The sequence below is a fragment of the Miscanthus floridulus genome, chromosome 9, assembly GCF_019320115.1.
Source record: "Miscanthus floridulus cultivar M001 chromosome 9, ASM1932011v1, whole genome shotgun sequence".
Classification (NCBI taxonomy): Eukaryota; Viridiplantae; Streptophyta; class Magnoliopsida; order Poales; family Poaceae; genus Miscanthus; species Miscanthus floridulus.
The window spans coordinates 51,543,879-51,549,314 of record NC_089588.1 but is presented as its reverse complement, the minus strand read 5'-3'; positions in this window follow the sequence as shown (position 1 = coordinate 51,549,314).

Genomic DNA, 5,436 nt, shown 5'->3' with positions numbered 1-5,436 from the left:
ACCATATGCTTGTGTGTTAGCATTTTCACAATCATTTTTCAAAGGATTAGTCACTCAATTCACCACGCCATTCGATCCTAGAAACATCGCAAAGTTAGATCGCTCAAGTGGCACTAGATGATCGAAATGCAAACAAGTTTGCCCCTCTTGATAGTACGACCATCTATCCTAAACCCGGTCATAAACTTCTCTACACACGTATGACCGGTGAAATAAAATGCCCTACAAATATACAAACATACCTTTGCCTTGCGCATTCCATTCCATCTCCTCCAATGTTAATGCAACACATGCTCCAATCATATCACAAATGATATGATTCACTTCATATCATTACATGACCTTGTTGATTCATCGATCTTGAACTCACTTGCTTTTCACAGTTGCCTTCGTCCATCGGCGCCAAGTCTTGCTCAAGGTTCACTGCCACGTGGTCCATCGCTCGAAAAGCCTCAAACTTGCCATTCACTCTTGCAATCGGTCCATCAAGCCAAGTCTTGTCTTGATCTTCTCCACCTTAGTCACATGACTCAATGTCATGCCTCATATACACTGAGCTCCTTCATCACATGTGTGAGCCTTGCAACATATCCAAGCCATTTCACCTATGGCATGAGTTGCTCACACATGATGTACTTGTGGACTAATCACCTGTGTATCTCACATTAAACACAATTAGTCCACCTAGGTTGTCACTCAATTACCAAAACCAAATAAGGACCTTTCAGTTGGTCAACCCAAATCTTGCCATCCCAAGTGAGCCAATTTGGCTAGCTCATCTCAGCAAGGAAAATCTTTGCCAACACAGACCTTGAGGTAAGCTAGCTGAGAATCCAAACACGTTGCTCGTTCTAACTTATAGCTTGGCAAGGTAACACAATGTCTAGCAAAGTTGTCAAATATCCCCCAAAGGTTCCAAGCGTTCCCTAGTTGGTCGATGAGAGTGAAGACTTAGCATGTTTAGCTAAGAGGAGGGCTAGGGTGGCAGCTGCCCTAGCCAAACATAGCAAGGGCCACACCGTATGGGTGGCAGCCTTGCCTTATATAATGGTCCCACGAAACCGACTGATACTTACTGAAAGGACCATGATGTCTAAGAAAGAAGAGCAACTTTAAATTAAAACTAAAGGCTCTTAATAAAACTTGCTCATCAAAACCTATGCACCACTTAACAAAACCTACCTATCAAAACCTATACAAGATATCTATCTAGATGTCCACTACGATTTTGCTAAGTGTTATTATCTCTAATGCAAATGAGTTATACACAATCTAGGCAACCTATCAACTAACATATACTCCCTCCATTCCAAATTATAGGACGTATTGGATTTTCTAGACAAATTGCTCTACATATCTAGACATAGTGTATATCAAGGTGCATAGCAAAAGTTATGTATCTAAAAAAGCCAAAATGCCTTATCATTTAGAATGGAGGGATTAGCAAACTAGACTAGGAAAGATAAGCACCTAGAAAAACAAGTAATGCACGTAAAAGGCTAGAGATTGCAGACTTCCACGTAAGATTTTGACTCAAACCGAAATGACTTCAAAGCCCTAGTGTTTGGGTTTATGCCAAATAGGAGTAAAGATAGATGGAGCAACATTTGACATTGGAGCAAAGATTGTGCATCACATAAACAACATTTAACATTGGAGCAAAGATTGAGCATTGTCGTTGATGTTGGTGATGCACTAGATTATCTCCACAATGACTACGAATTCACTGCGACTTGAAGCCTATGAAGCGTATGAAGGTCCACCTACTATATGCCCATATGACCCATGAGTCTCCTATATGTATATTCAACTTTGCAACTAGAATGTTCATATCCCCAGATCCTCAGGTTAGTAACATGATACCAAAGCAAGGATTAGACTAGTTAATCCACCCAAGATCCATTTTTCATGGGGATTTCTTGCCTCTCTTCGCTGCTCATCATGACTTCCTCACTTGCCGCCCGTCGTGGCATCGTTGTCACCTTTGCGTTTCACCATTGATCACGGCCTCTCTTTGTATTGGGTGGACAAGATCGTCAGCTAGCCGATTCCACCTGCTCCTCAGCAACAATATTCTTCTTAATCAGGAGTTGGTTGCTCATGTTGGAGACTTTGGGCTTCCAAAGATTTTGTTTCATTCAGAAAGCGATAAACTGATTAACTCAAACAGAACTATTGGGATAAGTGGAACAATAGGATATGTCATTCACTCACTCCAAGTAACTCAAATCTAAACATTTTGGTTCAGAAAAAATATAAGAATTTGTTAATTAATGATGTTTGTCAACGGACTACGTAAATGTAGAATATACGGGGAAGGTGGTAAGGTTTCTCCATGTGGTTATGTATACACAGCTTCGTGGCCTGTTCGGCTGGTATTAAAGCCGGCTGATAAGCCGGCTGAAGCTGTTTTGTTGTGAGAGCTGATAAGCCTGATAAGGTCAAGTGAATAGGCTATCGAATTGTCATCCTTGAGCTATTTAGGGCAGCCCCTACGCTGGCTAACAAGAGGTGTGGCCTCAGCTAAAAGTTATACTACACATAGACAATAAAGATTTAAGCAACCAGAGTTTTCCAACGTAGACTAATGCTTTTGTTTCTCGTTCCTGCCATCACTTTGTCCTTTCTTTTGAAAAGCTGCATTTGCTTGTACTGTACAAAAGCATCACCTAGTGGCTTCAGTTCTACAGCGTGGGTAGTAGCGAGTGCTTGTGCTTTGTGTGAGGTAAGGCTACTGTGTCCTCTGCAAGCTTCTTTGAGCACCTGCGAGGCTACCAGCGATGCTTATCTGGACACGAGACACTGAGGTGGACATTGAAGCTAACGTCCAACATGGAGCGTTGGGCAAGCCCTTACAGTCATGGTGGCAGTCGTGGCACCAACTCATGGCATGTTCACAGATGGGCTGACGTTGCAGAAGCATGGTAATGCACTTCCAGGGAACCTACTGAAGATCGTCGATCCAGTTCTACTCTGTGAAGAAGCATATGCAACTGATTTTCAGCGTAAAAAATGGATTGGAATACATCAGCAAGGTAATGTTGCCTATGACAAAACTTGCGCTGTCATGCAGCAAGCAGGCACCAACAGAGAGGATGTCCATCAGGGATGCAGCAGCTCAGATATGCATATATAGGATAAGGGACCTCCATGCTAGAACAAGGCAAATGGAAGAAGTTACGGTGTACGAGTAGTGATCACGCAGTCGCATACATCCTGTTCCCTAGATAATCTGCCTTCCACTAATATTTATTTAATACAAGGAGCAAGACGTGTCTGTGCATTGCAACAAATGGGATTTGATCTTGTTGGCTATGTGAGTGAATGCATAAAAAAAAGAGTAAAGTTCATGTCCAGTCATTGAACTTACAATATGTGCCGTCCCAGTCCTCAAACTTAAAAAGTGTGTCAACTTCAACTCTATTTGGGTCTCATGTTCATCCAAACGGGTCGGTACCTCGTGGATTGTGGATCGCGATCCGCGTCGCGGATCGTGCCCGTGCATCACGTTTGGGCGGATCGCAGAGATAGTGGACCGCGGCGCGACGTCGTGCGAGACGAGCAGGGCGCTGTACGCGCTCATCGCTCAGCATCATCATTCACCTGCGATTCTGCGGCGGCACCCGCGCGCCGGCATAGCAGCACCATCGCGGTCGCCGCACACTCCCGTGACCACTCTGTGCCGCGCCGCATCTCGGCCACCAGCCGCGCCACGGCGCTGTCCAACCTGACGCCAGCACTGCCACGGCGGCCTCTGCTTCCCGATTGCAGACAGCATCGCCTCGGCAGCGCCGGCCTCAACGATCCTCGGGACGTTCTCCCGCTCGGCGGACAGGTACAGGAGCGCCGCAGGGTCCATCATCGCCGACACGTTCTAGTTACCGATGCCCACCAAAAAAACGAGATCGTGTTCCACTATGTTAATTTACATCGTGTTCGCGTGAGTTTCTGTGTGTGGTTGCAGCTGAGCTTTCGCTGGCGACGAGTTCATCGTCGACACTCCGGCAATGCTGACATACAGCTTCACCTTAACACCTGCATTGGTCGGATCAGGCACGACACCCTCGACGGGGAGGGGAGGTCGTGCATGATGCGCTTCTTGTTGGCCTCCAGGGTGGAGACATTGAGCAGCGCCGTGACGACGGCGTTGAGCTGGTGCTCGGCGGACAGGCACGAGGAGCCCGGCAGCGCCGGCCTCCACGTTGAACGCGCGGTTGTTGGACCTGGACTTGGCCAGCTGCCGGATCTCTTGCACCACGCGCTTGGTCGCGTCAGGGGAGAAAGAGGCCGACAGCTTCTTTACGAGGAACGACGCGGTCATGTGCGCCAACGCCAAGCCTGCGCTGCACTCGGGCAACAAGCAAGCACCGCAACCGCTGCCGCCGACGCACGCAGGCGAGCCGCCGCTGCCACAGCCGCACGGGGCGAACAGCTGCGCGCCGACGAGCTAACCATGGCTACGAGGGGATAGAGCTGACACGTGGGTCCAGACCGGATGAATATGAGACCCAAACATAGTTTAAGGGTAGAAATGACATATTTTCTAAGTTTAGAAACTGGGATGACATGCATCCACAAATTCAAGCACCGACCATAAACTTTACTAAAAAAAATAGAGACCATATTGCGGTACTAATGATATTTGCACATGAATCAGAGGTTATATAGTCATAGGCAGCGGTGGCGCTCCACAAGTGGCTACGAGGCCACTATCTCACCCTGAGTCTTGTTTTCAATTTTCGTCCTGGCTTCCTCAATGAATACCGAGAGTCCTACTATGTTTTCACCTCTGTCTGAAGGAAAGTGTTAATACTAACAAGCAGAGGGGACAGAGCGAACATGAGAGATGGAAGGTGGCACGCGCCATCACACAACTAGAAGTCTAGAAACCTATTTTGTTTCACAATTCCTAAATATCAGACGCCTGATTTTTTTAGTCCCTTCAGACCATGGTGCTTGTGCACCGCCGCGGCAGCTCAGCGCATCAAACACCGGCGGCGGCCACACATGTGACCAGCCGTGTCCTTGCCCGCTGGGGACATCCGGAGGAGGGATGGTGGTAGAGGCGACCATGTCCGACAGGTGACGCAAAGCAGAAGTTACGCTAGAAGTTGGAGGGGATGATCCAGCTATTCAATCAAAGTCAACGGATGTAACACGTCGCCTGAGAGATGACTACTTTATAGGCACCTGTAAATTAGCATCTCCCTTTTTCTTCATATGTGCATACTACATTCTCTGCATCACATGGTATCGCATTGCTCGCGGTCCCTAAATCCCCTGGAAGCTGGAACCACGCGTCATTTGCTGCACTTCAACCTTGCACAAAATCAAGCGCCACGGGGAGTGGCCCGTTCTAAATTTCGAAAAGAAACAGAGAAGTTTCCTTCGGTGATGCGTCGGGCCAGCAGGTTCTGCTTCTGAAATCTGAGCGAG